Below are 21,888 nucleotides of genomic sequence, written 5' to 3' on the forward strand. Positions count from 1 at the left end.
TGTATCAAGAGTATCCCAGAAAAAGAAGAGAAAGAAAAGGTGGTAGAAATTAATTTAAGAAAATAGTAGTGAAAACTTCCCAATCTGGAGTAGGAAATAGATCTCCAGATCCAGGATGCACACAGAACTCCCAGAAAAATCAACAAAAGCAGGCCAACACCAAGACATATTTTAATTAAATTTGCAAACTATACCGATAAATAAAAGATCTTAAAAGCAGCAAGACAAAGATAGGGTTTGGGAAAGTCCCATAAGGCTAGGTGCGGATGTTTCAACAGAAACTTGGCAACCCAGAAGGGAGTGGCATGATATATTCAACGTGCTTTATAGAAAAAAAACTGCAGCTAAGAAAACTCTATCCAGCAAGACTATAATTCAGGAGAGATAGTTTCCCAGGCCAACAAATACTAAAGGAGTTTGTGACAACTAAAGCAGCCATGAAAGAAATATGAAATGTGACTCTTTGCATGCAAAGTAAAGACAAAAAGTGACAAAGACAAGAAGGGAACAGAGAAAATCTCCAGAAATAACAAAACAAGTCATAAAATGGAAAAAGGCATTTGATTAAGTGTCCAACTTTTGGTTTCAGCTCAGGTAATGATTTTGTGGTTAGTGAGATCAAGACCCACATTGAGCTCTATGCTAACAGCATGGAGCCTGCTTAGGATTGTCTCTTCTTCTCTCTCTCTGCCCTTCCCCTGCTCATGCTCTAAAAAAGAAATAAATGAGTGAATAAATGCATGCATACATACATATATATATTAAAATGGCACTAGGGAGAGGGAGTGCGGCCCCCTGACGGGCCGGCCTGGGGATCCCTGCTCAGGGCTGGCGGGACCGTGGGTCTTGGCGTCCATTGGGCTCCGGGCTGGGTCCTGTGGCCCAAACTTCTCTTGTGGTTGGTGGCAGAATCAAGTTAAACTCGACCGGGACTCCTGCTGTGGCCGCCACTTCTCTTTGTTGTTCTTGAGTAGTTTCTCTGTCTGTCCTGGCCAAGAGTGCTGGGTTGGGTGGAGTGTGTCACCCTAGGTTATCCTGAATACCACATGCCTAGTAATTTTCCTTGCAACGTTAGCCTTTGTTTTTCACTGCCTCCAAAAGATGAAAATTTCTCTGGAAGTCAGAGACCTATTTGATTTAAAAGAAATAACTTTAACAAATGGACAATATGTCTATTACAGGTACATCGACAAGTAAAGATGTCTGTCTGAGCATTGTACATAATTTGATGTGCCATAGACAAGGTGGAGAGAGTGAAACATTTGCAAAGAGAGAAATTGAAAGTTTGGTAAAGAAGCTGAAGGAGAAGAAAGATGAACTGGATTCTTTAATAAGAGCTATAACTACAAATGGAGCTCATCCTAGCAAATGTGTTACCATACAGAGAACATTGGATGGGAGGCTTCAAGTGGCTTGTCAGAAAGGATTTCCTCATGTGATATATGCCCGTCTCTGGAGGTGGCCTGATCTTCACAAAAATGAACTCAAACATGTTAAATATTGTCAGTATACAGTTGACTTAAAATGCAAAAGTGTCTGTGTAAGTCCATATCACTATGAACGAGTTGTATCACCTGGAATTGATCTCTTGGGATTAACACTGCAGAGTAATGATCCACCAAGTATGTTGGTGAAGGATGAAATTGTTCATGACTTTGAAGGACTGCCATCATTATCCCCTGAAGGTTATTCAATTCAAACCATCCAGCATCCACCAAGTAATTGTGCCTCCACTGAGACCTATAGCACCCCAGCTCTGCTAGCTCCATCTGAGTCTAATGCCACCAACACCACCAACTTTCCCAATATTCCTGTGGCTTCCACAAGTCAGCCTGCAGGTATACTGGCAGGCAGCCATAGTGAAGGATTGTTGCAGATAGCTTCAGGGCCTCAACAAAGACAGCAGCAGAATGGATTTACTGGTCAGCCAGCTAGTTACCATCATAACAGCACTACCACCTGGACTGGAAGTAGGACTGCACCATACACACCTAATTTGCCTCACCACCAAAACGGCCATTTTCAGCACCACCCACCTATGCCACCCCATCCTGGACATTACTGGCCAGTTCACAATTAGCTTGCATTCCAGCCTCCCATTTCCAATCATCCTGCTCCTGAGTATTAGTGTTCCATCGCTTACTTTGAAATGGGTGTTCAAATAGGAGAGATATTTACTGTTCCTTCAAGCTGCCCTATTGTTACTGTTGATGGATATATGGACCCTTCTGGAGGAGATCACTTTTGCTTATGTCAACTCTCGAATGTTTACAAGACAGAAGCCATTGAAACAGCAAGGTTGCACATAGGCAAAGGTGTGCAGCTGGAATGTAAAGATGAAGGTGGTGTTTGGGTCCTGTTTCTTAGCGATGATGCAGTCTTTGTGCAAAGTTACTACTTAGAGAAGCGGGACATGAACCTGGAGATGCTGTTCATAAGATCTACCCAAGTGCATATATAAAGGTTTTTGATTTGCATCAGTGTCATCGGCAGATGCAGCAGCAGGCGGCCAATGCTCAAGCAGCAGCTGCCACCTAGGCTGCAGCCATGGCAGGAAACATCCCTGGCCAGGACTCAGTAGGTGGCATAGCTCTAGCTATCAGTTTGTCAGCTGCTGCCAGCATTGGTGTCGATGACCTTCGCCATTTATGCATACTCAGGATGAGGTTTGTGAAAGGCTGGGGACCAGATTACCCAAGACAGAATATCAAAGAAACGCCTTGCTGGATCAAGATTCACTTACACCACGCCCTTCAGCTCTTAGAGGAAGTGCTTCATACCATACCTACTGCTGACCCACAGCCTTTAGACTGAGGTCTTTCACTGTTGGGGCCCTTAACGTTGTCAAGATGGTGAATTATAAAATACAGTCCTGTTTATAACCTGAAGATATGTTTCACTTTAGTTCTGCTTTATCTTTGCATAAAGGTTGAAAAGTGTGTTTCCTGCCTTGCTCCTAGCAGACAGAAACTGGATTAAAACAATTTTTTTTTTCCTACTTAGAACTTTTCAGGCATGGCTCAGAGCTTGAAGATCAGGAAAAGTACATTCTTATTAAATCTTTACCAGTTACTTATGAAGGAATCATTCCAGTGCTGGAAAATTTAGCCCTTTAAAATGTCTTAGAGCCTTTTATATGCAGAACATTGACACATGTGTTTTTCTACGGAATAAATTCAATATTGCTGATTTTAAAGGAGAAAAGTTCTGAAAGTTAATTCACCTATGCCATTTTGTGTACAAGTTGTTATTATTGAACATATTGTACTCCAAAATATTGTGCCATGTGGGTGAGTTGCTTTTACCAAAAGCAACCTCACTCTGTGTTTAAAAAATAAGATAGTGATGTATCATAAACTTTTATTCAAAATATTTTTTTGCAAATTAAAACTAGTGAAGGCAATTTCGATTCAGATGGTCTTGCAAATTCAGTTTTATTTTTGCCAAGGTAAAACACTGGGAATTCCTTAAAATCACCCACAAAAATATACCATTTAAATATACATTTGTTATCTCTATTGGGTAACTATTTATCAAGAAATATTCTTTTGCCCTCTTATACAGTAGATATATTCTTCTATATGTCTAGGCACAAGGTTGTTCACTAAGAAACCTAGAAGAGGAATTTCTTTCCTTAATTCATAAGGAAAGGTTCTGTATTTTTAAAAACACTAAAAGCAGCGTCACTCCACCTAATATCTCACCATTCTGCAAAGGTGGCATTGTTTAAAATAAGGGAGTATTTTGGAAACTGCTAAATTCTATGTTAAATACTCTGCAGAATAATGGAAATATTACAGTTCATAACAGGTAGTTTGGATATTTTTGTACTTGGTTTGATGTGTGACTTTTTTTTGTATACTGTCTAAATCATGTATGTTATGACATTGTTTAAAATTCAGTTTTTGGGGGTGCCTGGGTGGCTTAGTCGGTTAAGCATCCGACTTTCGCTTAGGTCATGATCTCGCGGTTCGTGGGTTCGAGCCCCACGTCGGGCTCTGTGCTAACTGCCAGCTCAGAGCCTGGAGCCTGTTTCAGTCTGTGACTCCCTCTCTCTCTGACCCTCCCCTGTTTACGCTGTCTCTCTCTCTCTCCTAGAAATAAATAAAACATTAAAAAAATAAAATAAAATTCAGTTTTTGTATCTGGGGCAAGACCACAAAATTTTTTATACTTTTTCATTATTCTAAGCCCTTTGACATCAATGATCATATCGACTGGCAGTGACTTTGTATAGATAATTTAAGTAGAAAAGTTGCAAATGTATTGACTGTACCACAGACACAGTATGTATGCTCCTTACTTAGCTAGTAGCCTAAATAAAACTGAATCTCACCATTAAAAAATAAAATAAAATGGCAGTAAATAAATATCTATCAATTATTTTTCTAAATGTAAATGGACTGAAAGCTCTAATCGAGAGACATGAGATGTCAGACTAGATACAAAAACAAGACTAGTCTATATGTGCCCGCAGAGAGATCATTTTAGATCTAAAGTTACCTGTAGATTGAAAGTTAGGGTGTGGAGAAATATTATCAAGTATATAGATGTCAAAAGAAACCCAGGGTAGCAATACTTATACCAGACAAACCACATTTTATTTATTTATTTTTTCTTGCTGAGCTTATGTAGTTTTTTCTTAAATAGTTTATTGTCAAGTTGGTTTCCATATAATACCCAGTGCTTATCCCAACAAGTGTCCTCACCCACGGCCATCACCCCCCTTCCCCTCTCTTCCATGCCCATCAACAATCAGTTTGTTCTCAGAATTCAAGAGTCTCTCATGGTTTGCCTCCCACGCTCTCCCCAACTTTTCCCCCTTCATCTCCTTCATAGTCCGCGGTTAGCTTTTTCCCAATCCACAAATATGTGCAAACATATGGTATCTTTCCTACTCTGCCTGACTTATTTTGCTCAGCATAACACCGTCTAGTTCCATCCATGTTGCTACACATGGCCAGGTTTCATTCTTTCTCATTGCCATGTAGTATTCCATTGTATAAATATACCACATCTTCTTGATCCATTCATCAGTTGATGGACACTTAGGTTATTTCCATGTTTTGGTAATTGTTGAGAGTGCTGCTATGAACATTGGGGTCCATACTCCTGTGTCACTTGGGTAAATTCCTAGCAGTGCTACTGCTGAGTCCTGGGGGAGTTCTATTGTTAATGTTTTGAGGAATCTCCATACTGTTTTCCAGAGGGGCTGCACCAGTTTATATTCCCACCAACAGTGTAGGAGGGTGCCTGTTTCTCCGCATCCTCGACAGCATCTAGAGCCTCCGGATTTGCTCATTTTCACGACTCTGACTGGCGTGAGGTGATATCTCAGTGTGGTTTTGATTTGTATTTCCCTGATTAGGAAGGACGCTGAGCATCGTTTCATCTGTGTGTTGGCCATCTGGATGTCCTCTTTGGAGAACTGTCTGTTCATGTCTTCTGCCCATTTCTTCACTGGATTCTTTGATTTTTGGGTGTGGAGTTTGTTGAGTTCCTTATAGATTTTGGATACTAGCCCTTTATCTGATATGTCATTTGAGACTATCTTTTCCCACTCCGTTCGTTGTCTATTAATTTTATGGATTGTTTCCTTTGCCGTGCAGAAGATTTTTATCTTGATGAGGTCCCAGGAGTTCATTTTTGCTCTTGATTCCCTTGCCTTTGAGGATGTATCAAGTAAGCAATTGCTGCGGTTGAGGTAAATGAGGTTTTTTTCCTGCTATCTTTTCTAGGGTTTTGATGGTTTCCTGTCTCACATTTAGGTCTTTTATCCATTTTGAGGTTATTTTTGTGTATGGTGTGAGATAATGATCTAGATTCACTCTTCTGCATATTGCTGTCCAGTTTTCCCAGCACCATCTGTTAAAGAGGCTGTCTTTTTTCCATTGGACAATCTTTCCCGCTTTCTCAAGGATTCATTTGCCATAAATGTTTGGGTCTAATTCTGAGTTCTCTATTCTATTCCATTGGTCTATGTGTCTGTTATTGTGCCAATATCACACTGTCTTGATGATTACACCTTTGTAGTACAGACTAAAGTCTGGGATGGTGATGCCTCCCATTTTGGTTTTCTTCTTCAATATTACTTTGGCTATTCGGGTTCTTTTGTGGTTTCATACAAATTTTAGGATAGTTTGTTCTAGGTTTGAGAAGAATGTGGATGCAATTTTGACTGGGATTGCAATGAATGTGTCGATTGCTTTGGGGAGTAATGACATTTTAACTATAATTATTCTTTACACACATGAGCATGGAATGCTTATTCAATCCTTTGTGTCATCTTCAATTTCTGTCATAAATTTTTTATAGATTTCATCATACAGATCTCTTATATCTTTGGTTAGGTTTATTCCTAGGTATTTTATGGTTTGTTGTGCAATTGTGAATGGGATCAGATTCTTGATTTATCTTTCTATTGCTTCATGATTGGTGTATAAAAATGCAACCGATTTCTGTATGTTGATTTTGTACCTTCAACTTTGCTGAATTTATGGATTAGTTATAGGAGGCTTCTGGTGGAGTCTGGCGGATTTTCTATGTAGAGTATCACGTCGTCTGTGAAAAGTGAAAGTTGACTTCTTCTTTGCCAATTCTGATGCCTTTTTTTTCCTTTTGTTGTCTGATGGATGATGCTAAGACTTCGGGGACTCTGTTAAACAACAGTTGTGAGAGTGGACATCCCTGTCATGTTCCTGATCTCAGGGTGAACGCTTTCAATTTTTCACCATTGAGGATGATATTAGCTATGGGCTTTCGATAAATGGCTTTTCTGATGTTTATGTAAGTTCCTTCTATCTCGATCTTCTTGAGGGTCTTTATTAAGGAGGGAGGCTGTATCTTGTCAAATGCTTTTTCTGCATCTATCGACAGGATCATATGTTTTTTATAATTTATTTTGTTATTGTGATGTAACACATTGATTGATTTGCAAATTGAACCAGCCCTGTAACCCAGGAATGAATCCCACTTGATCATGGTGGATAATTCTTATGTGCTCTAGGTTTCGATTTGCAAATGTCTTATTGAGGATTTTTGCATCCATATTCATCGAGGATATTGGGCTGGAGTTCTCCTTTTTTGCTGGGTCTCTGTCTGGCTTGGGAATCAAAGTGATGCTGGCTTTGTAAAATGAGTCTGGGAGTTTTCCTTCGATTTCTATTTTTTGGAATAGCTTGAGAAGAATGGGTATTAATTCTGTTTTAAATGCCTTGTAGAAATCCCCAGGGAAGCCATGTGGCCCAGGACTCATATTTGTTGGGATATTTTTGATAACTGATTCAATTTTCTCACTAGTTATGGGTCTGATCAGATTTTCTATCTCTTCTTGTGTGAATTTTGGTAGTGAGTGTGTGCTTAGGAATTTGTCCATTTCTTCTATATTGTCCAGTTTGTTGGCATATACATTTTCATAGTATTCCCTGATAATTGCTTGTATCTGAGGGGTTGGTTGTAATAACTCCATTTTCATTGGTGATTTTGTCTATTTGAGTGCTCTCCCTTTTCTTTTTGAGAAGCCTGGCTATAGGTGTGTCAATTTTGTTTATTTTTCAAAAAACCAACTCTTGGTTTCATTGACCTGTTCAACTGTTGTTTTTGTTTGTTTGTTTGTTTTGGTTTCTATATTGTTTATTTCTGCCCTGATTTTTATTATTTATCTCCTCCTACTTGGTTTGGGGTGCTCTTGTTGCTCTCCCTCTAGTTCCTTTAGGTGTGCTGTTAGATTTTGTACTTGTGATTTTTCTAATTTCTTGAAATAGGCCTGGAGTGTAACGTACGTTCTTCTTAGGACTGCTTTTGCTGCATCCCATAGAGTTTGGATTGTTGTATTTTCCTTTTCATTTGTTTCCATATATTTTTAAATTTCTTCTCTAATTTCCTGATTGGCCCATTCATTCTTTAGTAGGGTCTTCTTAAACCTCCATGGTTTTGGAGGTTTTCCAGACTTCTTCCTGTGATGGATTTCAAGTTTCATAACATGTGATTTGAAAGTGTGCATGGTATGATCTCAATTCTTTTATATTTATAGAGGGTTGCTTTATGTCCCGGTATATGATACATCTTGGAGAATGTGCCATGTGCACTTCAGAGTGGATTCCATGGCCTCAAGATGTAGAGTTCTAAATATATCTGTCAGATCCATCTGGTCCAATGTGTCATTCAAGTCCATTGTTTCTTTAGTGATTTTCTGTCTGATTGATCTATCCATTGCTGTAAGCGGAGTATTAAAGTCCTCTGCTATTAGCACATTTTTATCCATAAGATTGTTTCTGTTTGAAATTAGTTGTCTTAAATATTTTAGTGCTTCCATATTCGGTGCATAGACATTTATAATTGTTACTTCTTCTTAGTGGATAGACCCTGTAATTATTATATAATGCTCTTCTTTATATCTTGTTGCTGTCTTTACTTTAAAGTGTCATTTGTCTGATATAAGTATAGCTACTCCTGCCTTCTTTTGATTTCCAGTAGTATTTTACACATTTCTCCTTCCCCTTACTTTCAATCTGAAGATGTCCTTAGGTCTGAAATGAGTTTCTTGTAGACAGCAAATAGATGGATTTTGTTTTTTATCCACTCTGCTACCCTATGTCTTTTGATTGGAGCATTCAGCCCCTTTACATTGAGTGTTATTATTGAAAAATATGGGTTTAGAGTCAAGGTGTCCTTTGTGAGATTCATGCTTGTGGTGGCATCTCTGTTACCTTGCGTTCCTTGCAACATTTCCCTCAGAGTGTCCCCTTCAGGATTTCTTGTAGGGCTGGTTTAGTGGTGATGAATTCTTTCAATTTTTATTTATTTGGAAAGACTTTTATCTCTCCTTCTATTCTGAATGACAGGCTTGTTGGATAGAAGTTTCTTTGTTGCATATTTTTTCTGTTCATCACATTGAACATTTCCTGCCATTCCTTGCTGGCCTGCCAAATTTCAGTAGATTAGTTTGTCACCACTCTGATAGGTTTCCCTTTGTATGTTAAGACCTTTTTATCCCTAGCTGCTTTCAGAATTCTCTCTTTTTCCTTCTATTTTGCCAGTTTTACTATGATATTTCGTGCAGAAAATCCATCCAAGTTACATCTGAGGGACATTATCCCTGCCTCTTGGATTTCAACGTCTATTTCCTTCCCCATATTGGGTAAGATTTCTGCTATAATTTGTTCAAGGACTCCTTCTGCACCTTTCCCTCTCTCTTCTTCTTCTAGAATTCCTATGATAAGGATATCATTGACCTTTGCTTGTATCACTGATCTCTAGAACTCTCCTTTCGTTTTCTTGTATCAGTTTATCTCTCTTTTTCTCTAATTGTGTCCTCTAAATCACTTATTCTCCTTTCTGCCTCTTCAATCCGTGCATTGGACCCCTCCAGTTTATTATGCATCTCATTTATATCATATTTTAATTCATCACAACTATTTATAAGCTCCATAGTCTTTGCAGTAATAATTTTCTTATGTCTTCCTTGCCTTTATCAAGCCCAGCGATTAATTTTATGACTATTGTCCTAAATTATTATTCAGTTATGTTGCTTATATCTATTTAGAGTAGTTCTTTAGGTGTCATTTCTTCCTGAAATTTCTCTTGTTAATTTTAAAAGCTTGTTATGTACTGTGCCTCTGCGGGTGCTGTTGTATTAAAGAGGGCTCTTTGACTATCAAGGGCCTATACGTTCAGGAAATGTTCTTTGAATTGTGTCTCTTGGTTTCCCTTGTTGAGTCTTTGTCTTTGGATATTTTATTTCCCTAATCTTAGTGGTATTTGGGACTCTCCACCATGTGTACTTGGCTTGTTTCTTGAGGTAGCCCTGGAAAAGAAAACAGACCGACAGCCACACAGGGAACAAAGGTACACAAATGCACAGACAAATCCAACAAACATGCAATCCTAAAGGGGGGAAAAAAGGGAAAAAAAAGGATGGGATGAAAAATAAAATAAAACAAAAAAGAAACAAAGTCAAAGAAGGGAAGACAAATAATAAAAATAATAATTAATAAAAAGTAAAAAAAGAAAAAAGGAAAAACCCAAAAGACAAGGGACAGTCTAAAAGAATAAAAGCAGATTTTCCAGCTACAAATAAAGAGCCAGGTGTATGCAGTTTTGATGGAAAAGCACACAGAAATAGACAAATGACAGGGAAGGGAGGAAGCGAAATTGAAAATGAAATAAACAGGCAGAGAGACTAAGAGTCTTGATTCAGAGGGAGAAATCGTAGAATATGTTTAGATGTGAGGAGATAGAAACAAAGATAATGTGACTCAGAGATACTATATAGTCTGATTACTCCAGAAGGAGAGAGAGATAAAAAGGTAGTGGTGGAGGTGTAGAATGTACATCTAGAAAATGGATTATATGTGACTGTTTAAGCAAACCAATGACCAGAGTGTCCCGTCCAGCAGAGTGAAGGGTTATGAATGAGAAAAGGGAGAATATATCTAAATAGAAAGAGTTATCTACAATTAATCAGGACAATGCATCCAAGTTGGTCTTGCCCCAAGCTCTGGTAAAAAAAAAAAAAAAAAGTAGCTCACTAATGAGGATGGGCGGATGGGCGTGGTTTGGTGTAGGTGGGTCTTAGCTTCCATTGGGTCCTGCAGGCCAATCCTAAGTCCCACCTTGGTGGCTGTGGGGAGAAAAATGGCGTTGCCCCAGTCCCTTCTGGAACCAAGTGTTGCAAATCACTCTTTTGGGTCCAATCTCCCTGTGCTGCGGGCACAGCCAAGGTGGGCTGTGTTCTATGCCCCGTGCCCCGCCTCATTTCCAGGTCCCAGTCCAAATGCTTTATTGATAGTGCCCGAAACAGAGTCCTACATGTTGGTGCTTCCTTGCTGCCAGGGGTCGAGCAGTGTTGGGGGTCAGTGGTGCAGCCTCAGATCCACCGGTGTCAAGTGGTGGCACAGCCTGGGATCCACCACCTCAGAGCTTCCGAGGGTCAAGCTTGGGGAACTCAGCCTTGGCCCATAGCCTCCATACCAGAGGGGATGGTGCCCGGAGCACAGCAGAGCAGTTTTTCCTGGCACCTTCTGGGACCAGGGGAACCTAGTTCAAAGTCAGAACCCCAGCTATAACTAAAAACACTCTCCTTCAAAGCCGAGAGTTTTCTCTTCTCCAGGGACAGATCTATGAGCAGTTTCAGCTGCTCTTTCTTTTCCCCTTGACTTACCATGGCTGTCCACTAGCGGGGCTCCCTCCCCTTCCTCAGTGTCTCTGGTCCTGGCCTGCTTTTATCTTCCCCAGTTCGCACTCACACACTTATGAGGTTGCCTTCCCAGTGTACTCTGTCTCTTTCTCTTCTCAAACTCCTGTGTCTCAGTGTCTTATGGCTTCAGGCCTTGTCTGTTTGAGAGATGGGTGCAAGCGAAATGCATGGAGCTCCCTACTTGTCTGCCATCTTGCCTCTGAGCTTCAGCCAAACCACATTTTAAACCAACAAGAGATTAACAAGAGCACTATGTCTTAATTGTAAACATTTATGCGTGCAACATGGGAACAACCAAATATATAAAAGAAATAACAAAGAAAAAATAAGTCTTTGGCAATAATACAATTATAATAGTGGACTTTAACACTCCACTTACAGCAATGGACAGATTACATATGCAGAAAATTAACAAGAAAACAATGTCTTTGAATAACACACTGGACTTAACAGATATATTCAGAACATTGCATCTGAATGTATCATAATATTTATTCTTTTCAAGTGCACATGGGACATTCTCCAGAGAAAATCACATAATAGTTCACAAATCAGGCCTCAATAGTAACAAAAGATTGAGATCATATCTTGCAAATTTTCTGACTACAATGCTATGAAACTTGAAGTCAACCACAAGAAAAAACCATAAATATACGGAGGTTAAATAACATGTAACTAAATGAATGCGTTAAACCAGAAATCGAAGAAGCAATTAAAAAAAAAATACATGGAGGGGCACCTGAGTGGCTCAGTGGGTTAAACATCCAACTTCAGCTTAGGTCATGATCTCATGGTGTGTGAGTTTAAGCCCCGTGTTCGGCCCTGTGCTGACAGCTCAGAGCCTGGAGCCTGCTTCAGATTCTGTGTCTCCCCCTCTCTCTACCCCTCTCATACGCATGCTCTGTCTCTCTCTGTCTCTTAATAATAAATAGATGTTAAAAAATAAAAATAAATAAGTGGAAAAATGAAAGTGAATACACTATGGTCTAACACCTTTAGAATGTAGCAAAATAGTGTTAAGAGGAAAGTATATAGCAATACAGGCCTAACCCAAGAAGTAACAAGAATCTCACATAAACAGCCTAACCTTACATCTCAAGGAGCTAGAGAAAGAACAATAAAGAAAATGGCCACAAAAGAAGGGAAATGATAAAGATTAAAGCAGAAATAAATGACATAGAAACTAAACAAACAAACAAACAAAACACAGATCAATAAAACCAGGGGCTGGTTCTTTGAAAAAAAATTAGTAAAACTGATAAGCCCCTAGCCAGACACAAATAAATAAAATCACAAATAAGGGAGGAAAAATATCAACCAACATCACAGAAATACAAACAACTATAAAAGACTATTATGAAAACCTATATGCCAACACATTGGACAAACTGAAAAAAAATGATCAATTCCTAGAAACATAAACTAACAACCGAAATAGAACGAAATAGAAAACTTGAACAGATGAGTAACCTGCAAAGAAATTGAACCAATAATCAAAAATCTTGCAACAAGCAAAAGTCCAAGGCCATATGGCTTCACAGGGAAATTCAACTTAAGCTTTAAAGATGAGTTGAAACCATTCTTCTCAAACTATTCTAAAAAATAAAAAAGGAAAGAAAACTTCTAAATTAATTTCATGAGACCATAGTTACCCTAATATCAAACCCAGATAAAGACTACACACTAAGAAAGAGAACTATTGGCCAATATCTCTGATAAACATGGATGCAAATATCCTCAACAAATTATTAGCAAATGGAATCCAACAGTACTTTAAAAGAATCATTCGCCACGATCAAGTGAGATTTATTCACGGGCTACAAGATTTCAAAATTTACAAATCAATGTAATACTCCACATTAATAAAAGAAAGGATAAGAACCATAAGATCTCTTGAAGCACCTGGGTGGCTCAGTTCGTTGAGCTTCCAAATCTTGATTTTGGCTCATGTCATGATCTCACAATTCATGGGACTGAGTTTCATGACAAGCCTTGTACTGACAGTGTGGATCCTGCTTGGTATTTTTCCTCTTTCCCTCTCTCTGCTCCTCCCCTGCTCAACCTCTCTCTCAAAATTAATAAATATTTTTTAAAAAAAGAACCACATGTATAGGAGGATTAGGAGGAACTTTAGGAAGACCACGGGGGAGAAGAAGGGGGGAAATAGTGGGGGAGGAGGAAAGAGGCAAACCATGAGAGACTCTTGAATGCTGAGAACAAACTGAGGACTCATGGGTGTGGGGGGGGAAGGGGGAGATGGGCATGGAGGGGGGCAATTGTGGGGATGAGCACTGGGTGTTATATGGAAACCAATTTGACAATAAACTATTAAAAATTTTTTTAAAAGAACCATATGATCCCTTCAATAGAAGCAGAAAAAGCATTTGACAAAGTACGTCTATTCATAATAAAAACAAAGTAGGGTTCAAGGTAACATACTTCAACACACTAAACACCATATGTAAAACACTCACAGTTAATATCATCCTGAATGGAATGCAACTGAGAGTGTTTCCTCTATGGTCAGGAACAAGACAGGGATGTTCAGTCTTACCACTATTTAATAGAGTACTGGAAATCCTTGCAACAACAATCGAATAACACAAATTGATAAAAGTCATCCAAATCAACAAGGAAGAAGTAACGCTTTCATGTTTTGCAGATGACGTAATACTCTATATAGGAAACCCAAAAGACTCCACCAAAAACTACTAGAACTGATACATTAAATTCATAATAGTTGCAGGATACAAAATCAATATATAGAGGGGCGCCTGGGTGGGTCAGTTGGTTAAGAGTCCGACTTTGGGTCAGATCATGATCTCACGGTTCATGGGTTCGAACCCCGCGTCGGCCTCTGTGCTGACAGCTAGCTCAGAGCCTGGAGACTACGTCAGACTCTGTGTCTCCCTCTCTTTCTGACCTATCCCTGCTCACACTCTCCCTCTCGCTCTCTCTCTCTGTCTCTCAGAAATAAATTCTAAAAAATTTTTAAAAATCAAAATCAACATATAGAAACCTATTGCATCTCTACACACCAATAATGAAGCAGCAGAAAGAGGAAACAAGTAATCACTAACACTTACAAATCCACCAAAACCATAAGGTACCTAGGTACCAACCAACCAGGTTAAAGATCTGTACTTTGAAAACTATAAAACACTGGTCACTGATAAAATAAATTGAATATGACACAATGAAATGGAGAAACATTCCATGCTCATGGATTGGAAGAACAAATATTGTTAAAATGTTTATATTGCCCCCAAACAATCTACACATTCAATGCAATACCTATCAAAATACTACCAATATTTTTCAGAGTTAAAACTAACAATCCTAACATTTATATGCAAGAACAAAAGACCCTGAATAGCCAAAACAATCTTGAAAAGGAAAAGCAAAGGTAACAACAAAAGAGTTCTAGATTTCAAAGTATTTTACAAAGTGTTGTGATCAAAACAGTATGGTATTGACACAAAAGTGGATATATAGATCAATGGAACAGAACGGAAAACCCATAAATAAACCCAGAACTGTATGGTCAACTAATCTTTGTAAAAGCAGGAAACAATATTCAATAGAAAAAATACAGTCTCAGAGAGAGGGCAAGATTGCGGAGAAGTAGGGAGCTCTGTACTTGCAGTCGCGCCGGGATCGGAGACTCCAGGGACGGGGGTGATCCCCCTCTGTGGGGAGTGAGAGGGGAAAAAGAGAGAGTCCAAACAGGAAAACCTCTGCTCCAGGAAGAACCTCCGCTCGGGGCATAGAAAGACCGTGCGCACCAAATACTTCCGCGCCAGGTACCCGCGCGCCAACTCGTCCAGGAGGGGCACTGCACACGCGGACTGCTTCTTTGTGCTTGCTCCTGGCTGGCTGGACTTCTAGAGTAGCTGCGTGCCCGCCACGCCATTGTCCTCCTGGCTAGCTTAGAACCCTGGAGGAGCACTGGGCATCTGCGCTCTTGGCTGCCTGAACTCTGAAGGGAAGGCAAAGAGCTAAAAACTGGGAGATTTGCCCACAAGTTCGGGTTTTGGGTGATGAGACACAGAGGAACCTGGTTTTCCTCACTCCAGGGGGCTCGGCTCGCCCGGCAGGCAACCCCCCACCCATGCTCGCCAGCCTGACCGGGAGAAGGGAGCAGCAATTCTGGCTCCACCCCCCAGGGCTAGGCAGGAGGCCTGGAATTGCCCTGAGGGGATTGACTGCGAAGTTGTGTCTAAGGAAATTTCAGCGGGGAGTGCACGGACTGCGATTTGGAGACCAGGACTGGCCTGGGTTGAAGAGTGCACCAACTTTGGCTGTGCCCCTGGTACCGGGAGTTTACACGCCCAAAAAAGCGAGGTTCAAGAAGGGACTGGAGTGCCGCCCTCTCCTCTCCACAACTGCCAAGACAGAAATCCCACCTGATGCATTGGATCAGACCACGCCCATCCCTGCTTGAGACCTGCCCTCCTCCCCCCCTCTTTTTTTTCTTTTCTTTTTTTCCCCAGAACACTGACCTGATTAACTCTGGTCACTGGCTTGCTTAAGCAATCACATTTAGTCCATTCTGTAGATGTAAATTCTACACTTACCGATCATTTCATCTCTTTCTCTCAGGAGTAATTAGACTATATAGTTTCTCTGGATAACACCAGCGTCCTTCTCTCACCTATCCAACCTTTTTCCACCCTTTACATCTTTGAAAAAACCTTCATATCCCTTCTGTCTGTTCATCCTATTTCCAATTTTGCCTCATCCCCGCCCTGTCTTCTCTCTCTTTCTCTATGCTCTTCAACCAGCACTGCATACACCCAGCTACTTAATTGTAGCTGAGAAATCTGGATATATGCGTTAAACCGTTCTTTGTCCATTGGTTTTCTTCTTTTTTCCTTTTCTTTTCTTCTTTTTCACCTTTGTATGTACTTTTTATTTTGTATTATTCACCCTCCCTCTTCCACTTTTCTCTTAACTTTTTCGTTTTTCCTCTCGGTTTGCACGTTAGTTGCATTTGTCTGTGTGTTTGTGGGCCTCTGCTCCCTGTGTGTTTGTCAGTCTGTTTACTTCTCCAGGGCTACGTCAAGAAACAAGCCAAAGTACACATGGTGGAGAGGCCCAAATATCACTACGAGTAGGAAAATAAAATAACCAAATTCTCAACAAGAGAGACCAAGAGATACAATTCAAAAAACACTCTCTGAAAGGATAAGCCCTGCACGGTCCAAGAGTCTTCTTGGATAGAGCAACCCTCACAGGTAGAGAGACCTTAACAAGTCTTTAAAACTAACTAGAGCCAGAAAGCTAACTAAAATGACGAAATGAAAAAGCTCTCCTCGAAAGAAATTCCAAGAAGAATTGACAGCTAAAGAACTGCTCAAACAGATATAAGCAGCATAACTGAACAAGATTTTAGAATATTAATCATAAAATTAATAGCTGGTATGGAAAAAAGCATAGGGTACATCAAAGAAACTATGGCTAAAAACAAAATGGAAAATAAAAATAGGCATGATTAACTAAAAAATGCGATAAATGAGATACATAATAAATTAGAGGCCTCCAATGCACGGATTGAAGAGGCAGAAAGGAGCATAAGTTATTTAGAAGACACCATTATAGGAAAACAAGAAGCTGACAAAAAAAAGAGACAAACTGATCCAGGAACAGGAAAGAAGAATTCGAGAGATCAGCGATACAATCAAATGGAACAATATCCGTATCATAGGAATCCTAGAAGAGGAAGAGAGAGGGAAAGGTGCTGAGCGAGTCCTGGAACAAATTATAGCAGAGAACTTCCCCGACCTGGGGAAGGAAGTAAACGGTGAAATACAAGAGGCTCAGAGGACTCCCCTCAGACGTAACTTGAATCGATCTTCTGCATGGCATATCATAGTGAAACTGGCAAAATACAAGGACAAAGAGAGAATTTTGAAAGCAGCTAGGGAGAAAAGGGCCCTAACATATGAAGCGAAACCTATCAGAGTGGTGACAGACCTATCTACTGAAACTTGGCAGACCAGAAAGGAATGGCAGGAAATCTTCAATGTGATGAACAGAAAAAATAGGCAGCCAAGAATCCTCTATCCAGCAAGCCTGTCATTCAAAATAGAAGGAGGGATAAAAACCTTTCCAAATAAACAGAAATTGAGAGAATTTGACACCACTGAGCCAGCTCTACAAGAAATCCTGAGGGGGAAGCTCTGAAGGAAAGGTTGCAAGGAACAAAGATACCAGAGACACCATCACAAACATGAACCCCACAAAGGACATAAAGACTCCAAACCCACATATCACAACAATAACACTGAATGTAAATGGGCTGAATACACCAATCAAAAGACATAGGGTAGCAGAATGGATAAAAAAACAAAATCCATCTATATGCTGTCTACAAGAAATTCATCTTAGACTGGAAGATACCTTCAGATTAAAAGTAAGGGGATGGAGAAAATTTATCTTGCTATGGGAAATCAAAAGAAAGCTGGAGTACCTATACTTATATCAGACAAACTGGACTTTAAATTAAAGACAATAACAAGAGATGAAGAAGGACACTGCATAAGAATTACAGGGTCTATCCATCAGGTAGAACTAACAATCAAATATGTCTATGCACCAAATATGGAGGCACCTAAATATTTAAAACAATTAATCACAAACAGAAACAAGCTTATAGATAAGAATGTGCTAATAGTAGGGAACTTTAATACTCCGCTTACAGCAATGGATAGGTTAACCAGACAGAAAATCAATAAAGAAATAATGTACTTGAAAGACACACTGGACCAGACGGATCTGACGGATATATTTAGAACTCTACATCCTGAGGCCAGGGAATTCGCTTTCTTCTCAAGTGCGCATGGTACATTCTCCAAGATAGATCCCATACTGGGACATAAAGCAGCCCTCAATAAATATAAAAGAATTCAAAACCTGCCATGCACATGCTCAGATCATAATGCTTTGAAACTTGAAATCAATCACAGGAAGAAGTATGGAAAACCTCCAAACACATGGAGGTTAAGGAACACCCTACTAAAGAACGAATGGGCCAATCAGGCAATTAGATATGAAATTGAAAAATACATGGAAACAAATGAAAATGATAATACAACAATCCAAAATCAATGGGATACGGCAAAGGCATTCCTAAAGTAAAGTATATTGCACTCCAGGCCCATTTCAAGAAATTAGAAAAAGCGCAAGTCCAAAATCTAACAGCTCACCTAAAGGAACTAGAGGCAGAGCAACAAGAACACCCTAAATCCAGTAGAAGAAGAGAAATAGTAAAAATCAGAGCAGAAATAAACAACATAGAGACCAAAGAAACAATTAAACGGATCAATGAAACCAAGAGTTGTTTTTTTAAAAAAATAAACAAAATTGACAAACCTCTAGCCAGACTTATCAAAAAGAAAAGAGAGAGCACCCAAATAGACAAAGTTATGAATGAAAATGGACTTATTACAACCAACCCCTCAGAAATACAGGCAATTATCAGGGAATACTGTGAAAAATTATATGCCAACAAATTGGACAACTTAGAAGAAATGGACAAATTCTTAAATGCACACTCACTACCAAAATTCACACGGGAAGAGATAGGAAACCTGGACAGACCCATAAGTAGTGAGGAAATCGAATCAGTTATCAAAAATCTCCCAACAAAAAGAGTCCAGGACCTAACGGCTTCCCTGGGGAATTCTACCAGACGTTTAAAACAGAACTGATACCAATTTTTCTCAAGATATTCCAAAAAATAGAAATCGAGGGAAAACTCCCGAACTTATTCTATGAAGCCAGCATCACTCTGATTCCCAAGTCAGACAGAGATCCAGGTAAAAAAGAGAACTACAGGCCAATATCCTTGATGAATACGGATGCAAAAATCCTCAACAAGATCTTTGCAAATCGAATCCAAAGGCCAATAAAAAGAATGATCCACCAAGATCAAGTGGGATTCATTCCTGGGTTACAGGGCTAGTTCAACAATCGCATATCAATCAACAATGATACATCACATCAACAAAAGAAAAGATAAAAACCATATGATCCTGTCGAATGATGCAGAAAAAGCATTTGACGAAATACAGCATCCCTTCTTAATAAAGACTCTCGAGAAAGATGGGATAGAAGGAACCTACTTAAACATCATCAAAGCCATCTATCAGAAGCCTTCAGCTAACATCATCCTCAACGGGGAATATCTGAGAGCTTTCCCCTGAGATGAGGAACACGACAGGGATGTCCACTCTCACCACTGTTGTTTAACATAGTGCTGGAAGTCCTAGCATCAGCCATCAGACACCAAAAGGAAATCAAAGGCATCAGAATTGGCAAAGAGGAGGTCAAACTTTCACTTTTCGCAGATGACATGATACTCTACATAGAAAACCCGACAGACTCAACCAGAAGCCTACTGGAACTGATCCAATAATTCAGCCAAGTTGCAGGGTACAAAATCAAAGTACAGGAATATGTTGCATTTTTATACACCAACAATGAAGCAACAGAGAAATCAAGAAGCTGATCCCATTCACAATTGCACAAAAAACAATAAAATACCTCGGAATATACCTAACCAAGCATATAAGATATCTCATGATGAAAAGTGTAGAAAACTTATGAAGGAGGGGTGCCTGCATGGCTTATTCGGTTAAGCGTTTGACTTTTGCTTAGGTCATGATCTCGCGGTTCGTGGATTCGAGCCCCGCGTCGGGCTCTGTGCTGACTGCCAGCTCAGAGCCTGGAGCCTATTTCAGAGTCTGTATCTCCCTCTGTCTCTGACCGTCCCCTGCTCACGCTGTCTCTCTCTCCTAGAAATAAATAAAAATATTTAAAAAAATATTTAAAAAAAAGAAAAAGAAAACTTATGAAGGAAATTGAAGAAGACACAAAGAATTGGAAAACATTCCATGCTCATGGATAGGAAGAATAAATAGAGTTAAAATGTCATTACTACCCAAAACAATCTACACATTCAATGCAATTCCAATCAAAAATGCACCAGCATACTTCTAAAAAATAGAAGAAACTATCCTCAAATTTGTATGGAACCACAAAAGATTCCAAAGAGCCAAAGTAATACTGAAAAATAAAACCAAAACGGGATATCACCATCCCAGACTTTAGCCTCTACTACAAAGTTGTCATCATCAAGACAGTATGGTATTGGCACAAAAACAGACACATAGACCAATGGAAAAGAATTGAAAACTCAGAGCTGGACCCAAAGGTATACAGCCAACTAATGTTTGACAAAGCAGGAAAGAATATCCAATGGAAAAGACAGCCTTCTTAACAGATGGTGTTGGGAGAACTGGACAGCAACATGCAGAAGAATGAAACTAGATCAATTTCTCACACTATGCACAAAAAGAAACTCAAAATGGATAAAGGACCTGAACGTGAGACAGGAAACCATCAAAACCCTAGAGGAGAAAGCAGGAAACAACCTCCTGGAGCTCCACCGCAGCAACTTCTTACTTGACACATCCCCAAAAGCAAGGGAATCAAGAGCAAAAATAAACAATTGGGACCTCATCAAGATTAAAAGCTTCTACAAGGCAACGGATACAACCCACAAACTCATAGGCAACCAACGGAATAGGGAAAGATAGTTGCAAATGACATATCAGATAAAAGGTTAATATCCAAAATCTATAAGGAACTCACCAAACTCCACACCCAAAAAACAAACAACCCAGTGAAGAAATGGTCAGAAGAGATGAACAGACACTTTTCCAAAGAGTACATCCAGATGGCCAACAGACACATGAAACGATGCTCAGTGTCCCTCATCATCAGGGAAATACAAATCAAAACCACACTGAGATACCACCTCACACCGGTCAGAGTGGCAAAAATGAGCAAATCAGAGGACTCCAAGTGCTGGCGAGGATGAGGAGAAATGGGTTTCCTCATACACTGTTGGTGGGAATGTAAACTGGTACAGCCCCTCTGGAAAATTGTGTGGAGGTTCAAGAAACTAACAATAGAGCTCCCCTATGACCCAGCAATAGCACTGCTAGGAATTTACCCAAGGGATACAGAAATGCTGATGCATAGGTGCACATGTTCATAGCAGCACTCTCAACTATAGCCAAAACATGGAACGAGCCTACGTGTCCATCAACGGACGAATGGATCAAGTAGATGTGGTTTATCTATACGATGGAATACTACATGGGAATGAGAAAGAATGAAATCTGGCCATGTGTAGCAACATGGATGGACCTTGATGGTGTTATGCTGAGCGAAATAAGTCAGGCAGAGAAGGACAAGTATCATATGTTTGCACATATAGGAGGATTGGGAGGAACTTAACTGAGGAACGAGGGGGAGAATAAGGGGGGAAATGGTGGGGGAAATGGAGAGAGGCAAACCATGAGAGACTCTCGAATGCTGAGAAAAATCCGAGGACTAATGGTTGTGGAGGGGAGGAGGGTAATGGGCACGGAAGGGGGCAGTTTTGGGGATGAGCATTGGGTGTTGTATGGAAACCAACTTAACAATAAACTCTTTGTAAAAAAAAAAAAGAAAGAAAGAAAACATACAGTCTCTTTCACAACTGGTGTTTGGATACTTAGACAGCAACATGCAAAGGAATGAAACTGGCGGACTTTCTTACAGCATACACAAAAGTAAATTAAAAATTGATTAAAGACTTAAATGTGAGACAGAAAATCATGAAAATCCTAGAAGAGAAC

General features: G+C 39.7%; 1 pseudogene; it reads left to right on the plus strand.

Moving 5' to 3' along the window:
- The first annotated feature begins 1,159 nt into the window (after window positions 1-1,159).
- On the plus strand, window positions 1,160-2,814 carry LOC120224328 (annotated as a pseudogene).
- The last annotated feature ends 19,074 nt before the right edge of the window (window positions 2,815-21,888 follow it).

Source organism: Hyaena hyaena, unplaced genomic scaffold (genome assembly GCF_003009895.1).
Source record: "Hyaena hyaena isolate Hyena2069 unplaced genomic scaffold, ASM300989v1 scaffold_1163, whole genome shotgun sequence".
NCBI lineage: Eukaryota > Metazoa > Chordata > Mammalia > Carnivora > Hyaenidae > Hyaena > Hyaena hyaena.